This window comes from Pseudophryne corroboree, chromosome 2 (genome assembly GCF_028390025.1).
Source record: "Pseudophryne corroboree isolate aPseCor3 chromosome 2, aPseCor3.hap2, whole genome shotgun sequence".
Lineage (NCBI taxonomy): Eukaryota > Metazoa > Chordata > Amphibia > Anura > Myobatrachidae > Pseudophryne > Pseudophryne corroboree.
The window spans coordinates 329,034,552-329,051,296 of NC_086445.1; positions in this window are offsets into that span (position 1 = coordinate 329,034,552).

Below are 16,745 nucleotides of genomic sequence, written 5' to 3' on the forward strand. Positions count from 1 at the left end.
GTTTATCTCACACATCACACAGTACAGTATATATCTGGTGTATAATCCCCAGGTGTATCTCACACATCGCTCAGTACAGTATACAGGGTGAATAATTAATTACCAGGTGTATCACAGACATCGCATAGTACAGTATACAGGGTGAATAATTAATTACCAGGTGTATCACAGACATCGCACAGTACAGTATACAGGGTGTATAATCCCCAGGTGTATCTCATACATCACACAGTACAGTATATAGGGTGTATAATCCCCAGGTGTATCTCAAACATCACTCAGTACAGTATATAGGGTGTATAATCCCCAGGTGTATAACACACATCACACAGTACAGTATATAGGGTGTATAATCCCCAGATGTATCTCACACATCGTTCAGTACAGATTACAGGATGTATAATCACCAGTGTATAACACACGTTGCACAGTACAGTATATAGGGTGTATAATTAATTACCAGGTGTATCACGCACATCGCACAGTACAGTATACAGGGTGTATAATCCCCAGGTGTATCTCACACATCACTCAGTACAGTATATAGGGTGTATAATCCCCAGGTGTATCTCACACATCACACAGTTCAGTATATAGGGTGTATAATCCCCAGGTGTATCTCACACATCGCTCAGTACATATTACAGGATGTATAATCACCAGGTGCATAACACACGTTGCACAGTACAGTATACAGGGTGTATAATCACCAGGTGTATCTCACACATCACTCAGTACAGTATATAGGGTGTATAATCCCCAGGTGTATTTCACACATCACACAGTACAGTATATAGGGTGTATAATCCCCAGGTGTATCTCACACATCACTCAGTACAGATTACAGGATGTATAATCACCAGGTGTATAACACATGTCGCACAGTACAGTATACAGGGTGTATAATTAAATACCAGGTGTATCACCCACATCACTCAGTATAGTATATAGGGTGTATAATCCCCAGGTGTATCTCACACATCACACAGTACAGTATATAGGGTGTATAATCCTCAAGTGTATCTCACACATCACTCAGTACAGTATATAGGGTGTATAATCCCCAGGTGTATTTCACACATCACACAGTACAGTATATAGGGTGTATAATCCCCAGGTGTATCTCACACATCACTCAGTACAGATTACAGGATGTATAATCACCAGGTGCATAACACACGTCGCACAGTACAGTATACAGGGTGTATAATCCCCAGGTGTATCTCACACATCACTCAGTACAGTATATAGGATGTATAATCCCCAGGTGTATCTCACACATAGCTCAGTACAGATTACAGGATGTATAATCACCAGGTGTATAACACACATCACACAGTACAGTACACAGGGTGTATAATTAATTACCAGGTGTATCACACACATCGCACAGTACAGTATATAGGGTGTATAATCCCCAGGTGTATCTCACACATCACACAGTACAGTATATAGGGTGAATAATCCCCAGGTGTATCTCACACATCGCTCAGTACAGATTACAGGATATATAATCACCAGGTGTATAACACACGTCGCACAGTACAGTATACAGGGTGAATAATTAATTACCAAGTGTATCACACACATCGCACAGTACAGTATACAGGGTGTATAATCTCCAGGTGTATCTCACACATCACTCAGTACAGTATATAGGGTGTATAATCCCCAGGTGTATCTCACACATCACACAGTACAGTATATAGGGTGTATAATCCCCAGGTGTATCTCACACACGCTCAGTACAGATTACAGGATGTATAATCACTAGGTGCATAACACACGTTGCACAGTACAGTATACAGGGTGTATAATCATCAGGTTTATATCACACATCACTCAGTACAATATATAGGGTGTATAATCCCCAGGTGTATTTCACACATCACACAGTACAGTATATAGGGTGTATAATCCCCAGGTGTATCTCACACATCACTCAGTACAAATTACAGGATGTATAATTACCAGGTGTATAACACATGTCGCACAGTACAGTATACCGGGTGTATAATTAATTACCAGGTGTATCACCCACATCACTCAGTACAGTATATAAGGTGTATAATCCCCAGGTGTATCTCACACATCACACAGTACAGTATACAGGGTGTATAATCCCCAGGTGTATCTCACACATCGCTCAGTACAGATTAAATGATGTATAATCACCAGGTGCATAACACACGTTGCACAGTACAGTATACAGGGTGTATAATCACCAGGTGTATCTCACACATCACTCAGTACAGTATATAGGGTGTATAATCCTCAAGTGTATCTCACACATCACTCAGTACAGTATATAGGGTGTATAATCCCCAGGTGTATTACACACATCACTCAGTACAGATTACAGGATGTATATTCACCAGGTGCATAACACACATCGCACAGTACAGTATACAGGGTGTATAATCCCCAGGTGTCTCACACATCACTCAGTACAGTATATAGGATGTATAATCCCCAGGTGTATCTCACACATAGCTCAGTACAGATTACAGGATGTATAATCACCAGGTGTATAACACACATCACACAGTACAGTACACAGGGTGTATAATTAATTACCAGGTGTATCACACACATCGCACAGTACAGTATATAGGGTGTATAATCCCCAGGTGTATCTCACACATCACACAGTACAGTATATAGGATGTATAATCCCCAGGTGTATCTCACACATCGCTCAGTAGAGATTACAGGATATATAATCACCAGGTGTATAACACACATCGCACAGTACAGTATAGAGGGTGTATAATCCCCAGGTGTATCTCACACATCACACAGTACAGTATATAGGGTGTATAATCCCCAGGTGTATCTCACACATCTCTCAGTACAGATTACAGGATGTATAATCACCAGGTGTATAACACATGTCGCACAGTATAGTATACAGCGTGTATAATCCCCAGGTGTGTCTCACACATCACTCAGTACAGTATATAGGGTGTATAATCCCCAGGTGTATCTCACACATCACACAGTACAGTATATATCTGGTGTATAATCCCCAGGTGTATCTCACACATCGCTCAGTACAGTATACAGGGTGAATAATTAATTACCAGGTGTATCACAGACATCGCACAGTACAGTATACAGGGTGAATAATTAATTACCAGGTGTATCACAGACATCGCACAGTACAGTATACAGGGTGTATAATCCCCTGGTGTATCTCATACATCACACAGTACAGTATATAGGGTGTATAATCCCCAGGTGTATCTCACACATCACTCAGTACAGTATACAGGGTGTATAATCCCCAGGTGTATCTCACACATCACACAGTACACTATGTAGGGTGTATAATCCCCAGGTGTATCTCACACATCGCTCAGTACAGATTACAGGATGTATAATCACCAGGTGTATAACACATGTCACACAGTACAGTATACAGGGTGTATAATCCCCAGGTGTATCTCACACATCACTCAGTACAGTATATAGGGTGTATAAACCCCAGGTGTATCTCACACATCGCTCAGTACAGTATACAGGGTGAATAATTAATTACCAGGTGTATCACAAACAACGCACAGTACAGTATACAGGGTGTATAATCCCCAGGTGTATTTCACACATCACACAGTACAGTATATAGGGTGTATAATCCCCAGGTGTATCTCACACATCGCTCAGTACAGTATACAGGGTGTATAATCACCAGGTGTATCACAAACTTTGCACAGTACAGTATACAGGGTGTATAATCCCCAGGTGTATCTCACACATCGCTCAGTACAGATTACAGGATGTACAATCACCAGGTGCATAACACACGTTGCACAGTACAGTATACAGGGTGTATAATCACCAGGTGTATCTCACACATCACTCATTACAGTATATAGGGTGTATAATCCTCAAGTGTATCTCACACATCACTCAGTACAGTATATAGGGTGTATAATCCCCAGGTGTATTACACACATCACACAGTACAGTATATAGGGTGTATAATCACCAGGTGTATCTCACACATCACTCAGTACAGATTACAGGATGTATATTCACCAGGTGCATAACACACATCGCACAGTACAGTATACAGGGTGTATAATCCCCAGGTGTATCTCACACATCACTCAGTACAGTATATAGGATGTATAATCCCCAGGTGTATCTCACACATAGCTCAGTACAGATTACAGGATGTATAATCACCAGGTGTATAACACACATCACACAGTACAGTACACATGGTGTATAATTAATTACCAGGTGTATCACACACATCGCACAGTACAGTATATAGGGTGTATAATCCCCAGGTGTATCTCACACATCACACAGTACAGTATATAGGGTGTATAATCCCCAGGTGTATCTCACACATCGCTCAGTACAGATTACAGGATATATAATCACCAGGTGTATAACACACGTCGCACAGTACAGTATAGAGGGTGTATAATCCCCAGGTGTATCTCACACATCACACAGTACAGTATATAGGGTGTATAATCCCCAGGTGTATCTCACACATCGCTCAGTACAGATTACAGGATGTATAATCACCAGGTGTATAACACATGTCGCACAGTATAGTATACAGCGTGTATAATCCCCAGGTGTATCTCACACATCACTCAGTACAGTATATAGGGTGTATAATCCCCAGGTTTATCTCACACATCACACAGTACAGTATATATCTGGTGTATAATCCCCAGGTGTATCTCACACATTGCTCAGTACAGTATACAGGGTGAATAATTAATTACCAGGTGTATCACAGACATCGCATAGTACAGTATACAGGGTGAATAATTAATTACCAGGTGTATCACAGACATCGCACAGTACAGTATACAGGGTGTATAATCCCCAGGTGTATCTCATACATCACACAGTACAGTATATAGGGTGTATAATCCCCAGGTGTATCTCACACATCACTCAGTACAGTATACAGGGTGTATAATCCCCAGGTGTATCTCACACATCACACAGTACAGTATGTAGGGTGTATAATCCCCAGGTGTATCTCACACATCGCTCAGTACAGATTACAGGATGTATAATCACCAGGTGTATAACACATGTTACACACAGAGCCGGCCCTAGGCATAGGCAAACTAGGCAAATGCCTAGGGCATTTGGTATGCTTAGGGGCTCCAGACAGGGTGTATAATCCCCAGGTGTATCTCACACATCACTCAGTACAGTATATAGGGTGTATAAACCCCAGGTGTATCTCACACATCGCTCAGTACAGTATACAGGGTGAATAATTAATTACCAGGTGTATCACAAACAACGCACAGTACAGTATACAGGGTGTATAATCCCCAGGTGTATTTCACACATCACACAGTACAGTATATAGGGTGTATAATCCCCTGGTGTATCTCACACATCGCTCAGTACAGTATACAGGGTGTATAATCACCAGGTGCATCACAAACTTTGCACAGTACAGTATACAGGGTGTATAATCCCCAGGTGTATCTCACACATCGCTCAGTACAGATTACAGGATGTATAAAATCACCAGGTGTATAACACACGTCGCACAGTACAGTATACATACTGGTCACAACAATGCAGCAGATATTGAGCACTGATCAGGATACTAGAAGTGACACAGAGCTGCAAGATACAGCAATGGCCTACTGTACTGTACTATATGTATACTGCTGGTCACCAAAATTCTGTACTGTCCTACTATATACTGCTCACAATAATGCAGTACAGATATGGATAGTATACTTGACACAGAGCTGCAAGATACAGCAATGGCCTACTGTACTGTACTACTTTAATTATATACTGGTGGTCCCCAGTCCCCACAATGCAGCACACTGATCAGATATTTGCAGCACATTGAGCACAGATATGGAGCGTTTTCAGGCAGAGAACGTAGATATTTTCAGCACACTGAGTACAGATATTTGCAGCACACTAAGCACAGATATTTGCAGCACACTGAGAACAGATACAGAGCTTTTCAGGGAGAGAACGCAGCCACATCCTCTCCGTTCAATCTCCAATGCACGAGTGAAAATGGCGGCGACGCACGGCTCTTTATATAGAATACGAATCTCGCGAGAATCCGACAGCGGGATGATGACGTTCGGGCGCGTTCTGGTTAACCGAGCAAGCGGGAAGATCCGAGGCTGCCTCGGACCCGTGTAAAATAGGTGAAGTTCGGGGGGTTCGGATCTCAACTAACCGAACCCGCTCATCTCTAATGTATATATATATATATATATATATATATATGAGGCAATCATAAGACCACTTGTTGGGATCCCTGCAAAAAAACTGCCAATGCCTTAATCCCGACAGGTGGTGAAATGCCACCGCTAGAATACCAGCACCACAGCTTTTCTCCCTCTGTGGAGGGGGACTATAACCATTGACAAGTGCAGTGAGCCACTCGCCCCACTGCCGGAATACTGGCATCTGGGATGCTGCTGTCAGTATCTTGATAGCCAGCATCCTGGCACTGGTAAAAAGCATTTTTCACACACACACACACACACACACACACACACACACACACACACACACACACACACACATATATAGTAACTGAAGTACCCGGCAATGCCTGTGTTAAAATCTTAAAGTTATTAAGTTATCAATGAGTTGGATGTAATGGACAACATTTTAATAAAAATCACACCATCACACCCATGAGGTGGCAGCTTTCCTTTCTGTTCAGTTTTATTACCACATTTAGATTGTTAGGTGGGTTTAAAGTTATCCTTCTGTTATCATTGTTGCCATTTCAAGGCTTTTGGGTACACAATATTTTTTTCCCACCACCATTTCAGTCAGTTATTTCAGGTCATTGACTTATGGTTCATTCTGTCAGTAATTACAGTTCGTTAAAGTTTTCATCCAAATCCATACAATGGAAGGCCCAGAACAAGTTTCCTGTGTCAAAGTTCTGTCTGGCATACACTAACGGGAGGTCCAACCTGGAACTTCTTGGAACCAATTTTATCACTGTGAAGTTTTCATCCAAATTCATGGAATTCCTAGAACAGGCTTCCTGAGTCAAGATTCTGTCATTTGAGCACTAACTGGAGGTCCAACCAGAACCCCAACGCCCTAGTATGTCTTCTGGGATCCAATATTACCACTCTGTGAAGATTTTATCCATATCCATTCTGTGGAAGGTTCAAAACAAACTCCCTAGGTCAAATGTCTGCCCAGCATACATCAACTAGAGGTCTGACTGGGACCCTAGTCACCCTAAAACCCTTGTCAGGATCAAATTTGACCACCATGCTTTGGTTTCATCCCAATCAGAGCAGAGAGGTCCAAATGCATAACTGGACAAATAAACAAACAGACCAACCAATGCATTTTTTATATAACAAATACAACATTTACATTCAAAATCTTACCTCACATAGATTTCGAAACCTCGTGTATGTGTGCATGTGTTTCCTGCTCCTCTGTCCAGAATAAGGATGATATCAGGCCAGTTGTGGTTGAATGGACATCAAGCGTCGGGAGTCAGTTTTCCAGGTTATAGTGAAAACAAAACCCATCACCATAGTAACAGATGAAACCAGTAAACAGGAGGTGTTTACATCAATAAGATAAAGATAAAACATTTTTCTAAATACAAAATGCATGATATGCAGATGATGTATAAGAAAAATCACAACATTATTTTTCTTTTTAAACATAAGCAACTTAAAAGTATTCTACTTATTAGGCTTTACAGTGTTGAGGTCTTGAATCCAACATGTCTCTATATACAGCAACAGTTTGGACCTATCGCCATCCCTCATATCCTTGGGCACATAATCAATCATTTTGTACCATAGAGTGTCAGCACTGTGACTTTAGTTTTTAACCACTTGCCTGGCATGGGCGCATCAGATGCGACCATGCCTGCAAGTGCTCTATCTGACCCGGTCGCACAGGATGCGACCAGTCAGATAGTGTTAGCAGCAGCAGGGAAGATAAACTTCCCTCCGCTGTTGCTGTCAGGGGGACCGGAAGGTCCCTCTGCCTCCCTGCACTCTTCCCCACTGATTGCCGTGCTGCCGATCACTGCTGATCGGTCAGCACAGCAGGATCTCCCCCCTCCAGCGGCTGCAGACAATGGCAGCCGCTGGGGAGTGTAAATGAACCCTCCAAAGCCACCCCCAGACCCCCCCTGTATACCTGCAGGCTGTCCCAGCTTTCAAAATGAAAGCCGCGATGGTCGCGATGTTCCCGATGTTCCGATGGTCGTGATGTTGCTGATCGATGTTTCAATGTTTGAAAATTATACATTTTTAAAATATTTTTTTTTCTTTTTTTTAACTAATATCATCATTAAAAAAATGACAATATCAGAGTGGTTTTTGGCGAAATAAATTGTCAGTTAAGTGGTTAAAATGCCTTGCCACTGGCTGACCTATAGGTTTACACTCAAGTACCCTACTTACTGTACTGCACTCCTATGGAGTGCCATGTGTTCCTTAAATTACGTATATACAAATGTATCCTCATACATCATTGCTGCAATCATGAAAAACAGCCTCTCTCAGGGTGCCAGGTCCCATGAGACTCTGCTAGCATTAGGCATCTGTTTTTGTTCTTTTTAATGAAAAAGTGTCTTAGTTGCAATGTGATGCGACACTGGTATATTTGTGTATGACTGAGTCTCTGAATCTGAATACAAAGTGCTACAGTGCAGTGGCTACAGCTTTATTTCCATTCCAAATTCTGTTGTGTTTCATATACAGTACAGACTCAATCTCACACAGGCAAGTGTCATATATCAAATTTAACAGCATTGTCTCCTGGTGGTATATTCACTAAAAGGTAATTTTCATCTGTTTTAAATGGTCAAAAACCAATATAGATCAATGTTGTGTTTGAGGGGCTGAAACACATATTTACTGTGCTAATACACAAAAAACAATGTAAAAAATTAGCTGTTACCAAATGTGTGTTAAATCCATTGAAACACAACATCAATTTAGAGCAATGTTGGTCAATTTGAAGCTAGATGTATGAGGACACGTGTGTGTGTGTGTGTGTGTGTGTTTGTGTGTGTGTATATATGTATATATATATAAAACCCTTATAATTCTAATAGTTTTGTGACATTGTTATGAAGTACTTTGCTATGCTATACTATAGCACATAAGTCATGTACTGTATATGGAATTTTGTATGCTTATGTAAATATTGACTGATCATTTTGGCCAGAATATATTATAAAATTCTAGAGACTTTGTTAGAGTCAGTTCAAGGTCACAGCAGGAGTGAGTGACATGACACCGGAGGAGTATATAAGAGGAGGGGAGTAATGATCTGTTAGTTTAAAGGTAACTATCAGAAAAAGGACTCTGGAGGAAATCTATTAAGCCTACTGCATCAAAGAACTAGCTGGAGGTGCTTATCATTGGAGATGCAGTTCACATACTTTCCCAAAAAAGCCAAAGCCAATCACTCCTGCCATCTGGGGAAATCTCACATTGGGGAGGAGTAGCAGGAGCTTTCCCGGTTGTTGGGTCTTGAAGCCTTCTGCTGGAATACAATATTGCAAGAAATGCAATGCTTACTCCAATTACTGAAATTTAAGTAAGCATCACCATTGAATTAATATATGCACAAAACTGTTAAGTTGTTTTTCACGAGTAGCGAATTGATGGATTTTAATATTTTTGTTTTCTATAATAGAATATGTATAAAGTAACATATTAAAGAAGCTAATTGAGAAAAATCACAAGGCATGGCTAAATCTCTGAGTCTATGGCATGCAAAATCATGCCATACATGGCGGTGTTATGAACCACAGGTAGTGGTTCATTCCTATTTTATGTTTATAAGTTGTTTCGCAGGCCAGGATTTCCCGTTGCTCTGTTTAAGAGTACTCTTGGTTTCTGCCACTGGTGAGTCTGTGTAATTGCAGCTTGTTCCCATGTGTTCAGCCTCACCTGGCTGCTAATTGCATCTTGTCAGTTTGGAGTCATGCAACAGGGCAGCTGCATGAGATTATTAATTAGGCCTCTCTGTTATATGCTGGCTCAGTGCTATTCACAGACGCTGGTGATATTTCTTGGTTTCTAGTCTGCTTGAGTTCTGAGCTTGTTCCTGCCAATTCCTGAGCTCCTGTGTAGCAGTGTCTGTCGAACTGCTTCCTGTGTCGATTCCTGTGTCAGTCCCTGTGTCGATTCCTGTGTCTGATCCCGTGTCCTGCCGTGAAGTGTTCCTGTACAGAAGTCCAGTGGCTTTGCCTATGCCTGGTCGAGTTTCTGGCTTCTTGGTGTCCACCGGTCTGTCGTTTGGGATTCTGCCTGTCCTCCAGTTCTGAGAGTCTGTGTCAGCAGCATTGGGAGTTCCTGTCCATTTGCCAGTATTCGTACCGGTTCCGTGAGTAGCGGCTCTGCCGCGTCCGTCGGCCTAGGTCGCTGTTTTCCGTTATTATTTCTGTCACTGGTGTTTTGCAGAGGGTTCTGCTTATGCTGTCACCGCCGGGACACAAGAGTATTGTGTCGGCGTGTGGTCAGCATTTCCTTTGTTGTTCTTTTCCTTTGGTGGCAAGCCGCACATACATTTAGTTTTAGGCTAGTTAGTAGCCCCTGGCTTTGGTTGTTTCAGTTAGAGGGCCCGTTGTTATCACCCTGTCTCGGTACACTCTTTGTCTCTCATTAAGACCTGAGGGGGCATCAAAGTTGGGCAGACGTAATCCGCCCTTCAAACCGGCTGCCATGGGCTCAAGCAACCATAGTCTCGCAATAATGTACTGACAGCACGGGCAAGACAACGGAGATAGGGCGCCAGGGGCTATTCCCTTTCCATTCCCCTTTCCCAGCATTACGTTCCAGTGCTCCGGTCCTTGCAATAAGATCTCCTCAGACCAGAGTGCTGGAATCATAACATTATCACCAGCCATACCACAAAAAAGAAATAAAACTTTTTTTCTTTTTTGGCCCAGTCCAGTGTCTAGTCTAGAATCCAGTCTTGTCTAGAATTCAGTGTGCAGAATTCAGTCCGGTGTGCAGAATCCAGTCCGGTGTGCAGAATCCAGTCCGGTGTTTAGAATCCAGTCCGGTGTTTAGAATCCAGTACGGTGTTTTGAATCCAGTACGGTGTTTTAAAAAAAAAAATCCAGTCCGGTGTTTAAAAAATAAAATAAAAATTAGTCTTGTTTTGTCTAGTTTAAAAATTCAGTCTTGCCTTGTTTAGTCTTGCCTTGTTTAGTCTTGCCTTGTTTAGTCTTGCCTTGTTTTGTCTTGCCTTGTCTAGTCTTGCCTTGTCTAGTCTTGCCTTGTCTTGTCTAGTTTTAAATCCTCCTTTGTCTACTATGCAAGCCCTGCAGGCATCTCTCTCAGCCCTAAACTCTGCTTTCAGTGCTTTGAGACCAGAGCGACTAGAAGTTTTGCAGCAATCCTTAAAGCAACTGCAAAACCTTCTGACTAAAATCTTGCTCATCTTGCCAGAAGTCGTTGAGAGTACATCTATCTCTAAAGAGACTCTTGTTCACAGTATGGTGACAAGAGAATCCTCTGGTTTAATTGAAGAGAAAAGGTTTAAAAGTTTTCTGCGGCCCAGGCTCTCAGAAGAGGAGCGTCTGCGTCGCAGAAACTTAAACTTATGCCTATATTGTGGGGGTTTAGGCCACTATCTGCAGACCTGTGAGTTGCGCAAGCCAAAGTGTGGTGACGAGTCTTGCCCTCCTGCCAAGTTGAGTCAGGATACAAGACCTACTCCTGTCTCTACTGTGGCAGAGGTACTTGTCACACAACCCACACTAAAAAGCTCTCTGTCCTATAATTGGGGTCCTTGGGCAAGGGAGCCCCATTATAGATTTAGGAATCAAAAGAGAATGTTTCTCTCCTCTCTTGAGGTTCCTGTTGAAGCAGAGTTGCAAGCCCCTGGAGTGGTGCCCGATGCCCAGGTTCCTGGAGTGGTACCCATTGCCCAGGTTCCTGGAGTGGTGCCCGTTGCCAAGGTTCCTGGAGTGGTGCCCATTGCCCAGGGTCCTGGAGAGGTGCTCGATGCTCAGGATCTTGGTGCGGTACCCGATGCCCAGAGTGCTGGAGCGGTACCCGATGCCCAGAGTGCTGGAGCGGTACCCGATGCCCAGAGTGCTGGAGCGGTACCCGATGCCCAGAGTGCTGGAGCGGTACCCGATGCCCAGAGTGCTGGTGCGGTACCCGATGCTCTAGCTTATAGAGGGACATCAAATATTTTAGCTCAGGTTTCCATACCAGAAGGGGTCTCAGAAGCTGTTACCCCAGGTACGGACTTGAAGAGCGCAACCCCAGAAAGGGTATCTGAAACCATAGTTCTAGAAGGGAACTCGAGAAGCAAAACCCCAGAAGGGATCTTTGAAGTAATATCCCCAAGTGGGGTCTCGAGAGACGCAGCCTCTAAGAAGGGTCTAGAGGTCGCTTCCCCAGGAAAGAACTTAAGAGGTGTAGCATTAGTGGAGGTGCTGAAGGTTATAGCTTCAGCAAAAGTTCCAGGAGTCATAGTCCCGGGAGAAGTTTCGATAATTATCGACTCAGAGAGGGAGGCCGATGGCTCGGTCCCAGTGGAGGAGACCGACGGCTCGGTCCCAGTAAAAGAATCGGAGGCCACTGCCCCAGCGGGGTTCCCGGAGGCCACTGCCCCAGCGGGGTTCCCGGAGGCCACTGCCCCAGCGGGGTTCCCGGAGGACACTGCCCCAGGTGGGGTTCAGAAAGTCACTGCCCCGGGTGGGGTTCAGAAAGTCACTGCCCCGGGTGGGGTTCAGAAAGTCACTGCCCCGGGTGGGGTTCAGAGAGTCTCAGCCTCGAGTAAGGTCAATAGTGACCAGGTCCTAGCAAAGCACTCCAGTCAGTTAGATGGGAAGGAAACAGATCCTGACTCTGATATCTCAACATCCATAATCTTTGATGGGGAGTTAGCTCAATTTCTGGCGCTTTACAAACACTATTACATTATTATGTTGTCTAGACCATTTCTGGGCATCACTTCAGAGAACCTTGTGCTTTATCTGATTTATTCTTTTAGAGGAGAGCCTTTTGAGTGGGCGACCAGCCTAATGAAAGCTGAAGATCCCATTCTTCAGGATCCCCCAGCATTCAGTGATGCAATTATTAAAAGATATGGTTCCAAAGAAATTGGTTCAGGTTCCTCTAAGTCACCTGTCTTGTCTGCTGAGAGTCCACCAAATACTGTAAACTCGGCACAAGAGTCCCAGCCCGTTGTTTTGACTGCAGGATGTGCTTTTCTGACTTCTTCTTCTTCTAATAATAGTACTTTGCCAGAAAGTTCAGCTCCCAAGGGTAAGAAACCTGTCTCTGATTTGAACGCAGCCTTGCTGGGTGGTACCATCAGTTCAGACAATGTTTGGGGAATTACCTTGGTCAGACCTAAAGAGCTTTGTAAAAAGAAGAAGAAGAAAAATAAATAATTTTTGACTCTTGCCTTGATATTAAAAAAAAAAAAAAGATTTTTTTTTTCCTTATCTTGTGTCCAGTGGCCACCGTCAGGGGGAGGGCACTGTTACAAGCTGTGGTTGCAGCTTGTTTCTGTTTTCGTGTCTGTTAGACCAGTGTGTCAGGTTTTTTTTTTTATCCCTTGTTTTGGATAGTCTGTATTTTGGGGTCCTTTGACCCCTCCTCAAGGGGGAGGTACTGTTATGAGCCACGGCTGTGGCTCATTCCTGTTTTGCATGTCAGTTAGGTATTTTATGTTATTCTTCTGTTCATGTTCCCCGTGGGTGTCATGGGGTGCTCGGAACTCACCCTTAAGGAGGGGATACTGTTATGAACCACAGGTAGTGGTTCATTCCTATTTTATGTTTATAAGTTGTTTCGCAGGCCAGGATTTCCCGTTGCTCTGTTTAAGAGTACTCTTGGTTGCTGCCGCTGGTGAGTCTGTGTAATTGCAGCTTGTTCCCATGTGTTCAGCCTCACCTGGCTGCTAATTGCATCTTGTCAGTTTGGAGTCATGCAACAGGGCAGCTGCATGAGATTATTAATTAGGCCTCTCTGTTATATGCTGGCTCAGTGCTATTCACAGACGCTGGTGATATTTCTTGGTTTCTAGTCTGCTTGAGTTCTGAGCTTGTTCCTGCCAATTCCTGAGCTCCTGTGTAGCAGTGTCTGTCGAACTGCTTCCTGTGTCGATTCCTGTGTCAGTCCCTGTGTCGATTCCTGTGTCTGATCCCGTGTCCTGCCGTGAAGTGTTCCTGTACAGAAGTCCAGTGGCTTTGCCTATGCCTGGTCAAGTTTCTGGCTTCTTGGTGTCCACCGGTCTGTCGTTTGGGATTCTGCCTGTCCTCCAGTTCTGAGAGTCTGTGTCAGCAGCATTGGGAGTTCCTGTCCATTTGCCAGTATTCGTACCGGTTCCGTGAGTAGCGGCTCTGCCGCGTCCGTCGGCCTAGGCCGCTGTTTTCCGTTATTATTTCTGTCACTGGTGTTTTGCAGAGGGTTCTGCTTATGCTGTCACCGCCGGGACACAAGAGTATTGTGTCGGCGTGTGGTCAGCATTTCCTTTGTTGTTCTTTTCCTTTGGCGGCAAGCCGCACATACATTTAGTTTTAGGCTAGTTAGTAGCCCCTGGCTTTGGTTGTTTCAGTTAGAGGGCCCCTTGTTATCACCCTGTCTCGGTACACTCTTTGTCTCTCATTAAGACCTGAGGGGGCATCGAAGTTGGGCAGACGTAATCCGCCCTTCAAACGCGGCTGCCATGGGCTCAAGCAACCATAGTCTCGCAAGAGTGTACTGACAGCACGGGCGAGACAACGGAGATAGGGCGCCAGGGGCTATTCCCTTTCCACTCCCCTTTCCCAGCATTACGTTCCAGTGCTCCGGTCCTTGCAATAAGATCTCCTCAGACCAGAGTGCTGGAATCATAACAGGCGGGATATAGCAAAGGTGTATGTCAGGGGTGTCCAAACTTTTTGCAAAGAGGGCCAGATTTGGTGAGGTAAAAATGTGTGTGTGTGTGTGTGTGTGTGTGTGTGTGTGTGTGTGTGGGGGGGGTACCTTTCAGCCTGACATTCTTTGAACCATTAATTACCTCAGAAGTTTAAACAAATAACTTGTCTTACCTGCTCTAATGTGAAGGGTGATACTGAGATCTCGACTGCAGTAAATAGGACAGGTCTGGCTCAAAAACAGTGGTTTTGATGAACAAGGTGAGAGTCAGTTAGTCTTGTCCACACACGGTTTTTGTTATGGTCCATAACCGAGAATGTCTTCTTGCACAAGTATGTCGGTAAAAAAGTTGACAAGAGGGAGCTCTTGATACCAACTGCAACACTCTGTGTCACACTGCAGCCCAATGAGCTCTAGCTGCAGGTGGTCTGGAGAATTATCAGGAACCATGGAGAAAGGAGAGGCAAAAATTTTGATCTCCTTTTCAATGGCTGCAAAATCCTGAAAGTGCTGTTGAAACTCCTTAGCCAGAGATGAGATGTCTGCTGTATACCTCCTCATTTGCGCACTGATATTGTTCTCTGGAAAACTGGACATCATTTCCTGCTGCAATGGGAAATATGGGGTATTGGGCTGCATTTGTGACAGATGTCCTTGGAAAAGTTGCAGCTTGGTCCCAAAGGCTTTGATGTGTGAATACAGTTGAATACAGTTGGCTTACCACTGCATTTTGCCCCTGAAGGGGTCAAAATGCAGTGGTAAGCCAACTGCTGTAAAGTTGGGGGAGAGCATAAAATTAGGATCACAGACCTTTTCAAGATGGCCACTGCCGCATGTGTGCTGTCCCAGTCGCACTGCAGAGTCCCAGGGGAGCACAGTAAACTAGCTGGCCAGTCACCGCCAATCCACGGCAGAAGCATGGGTCCAGCAAAGAGGGGACATCTAGCGGAGGACACCGCTAGCCGCTTCACATCATGCTGGTTCTCTCTGTGTGGTCCGGGATGCACGCGGACGGGGCACGCTGTGCTGCGGATCCTGGCCTAAGGTGGAGGGGAAGGCCGCAGCCTGCAGGAGTGAGTTAATACACTCCTCGTCTCCGCTGCTCAGTCCCCTCCGGTTTCCTCAATATTGGGTGAGCAGTAGAGTGGGCTTAGCAAGGAGAAGATGTCTGCTTTAGCTGTTTATAGGTAGCCCTTGTAGGAGCTCAGCAGAGACACGACTCTCTAGCCTTCAGACGCCTGGCCACACCCCTAAAATAGCTATCACAGAGGTTGCGGGCCGGTGGAAATTTGGGCACGGGCCGCAGTTGGCCCCCGGGCCGGACTTTGGACATGCCTGATGTATGTGGTCACATCTGTACCAAACCAGCTTATAAATAATAGCTCCTTTGGGCCCCAGCTTAGTCTAAAAGTCTGACTAGAAATGGTTGCTCTCTATTTAAATCCTGGAACTATCTTATTGGAATGGAGTATGAAAGTATTTCCCTGGGGATCAATGACCAGGCCATTAAGTGTGTATATATTGAAATCCTTTTCAAACCAAGGGGATTCTGAGTCCGTAGTGAACAAGATATTTGAAATGTGGTTATTTTAGTGTCCAGCCCCCATACCTGGACTTTACAATCACTTTCAATCTACTGTAGTATAACATATTGGCTTAGAGGGGGCAATATTTCATTACATATTTGTGCCCAGTGTCTGACTGTGGCATGAAGGGCCCACTTGGGGAATGCAGTGGTAGGGCCCATGTTTAGGGGTATGGCCAGTCACCACAGAGTCTTGGCTAACCGTTAGAGAGTGCATGTTCTGGTCCCCTTGATATATGTATATATATATATATATATATATATTATACTCACAGCAGCAGCAGAGAAGACACAGG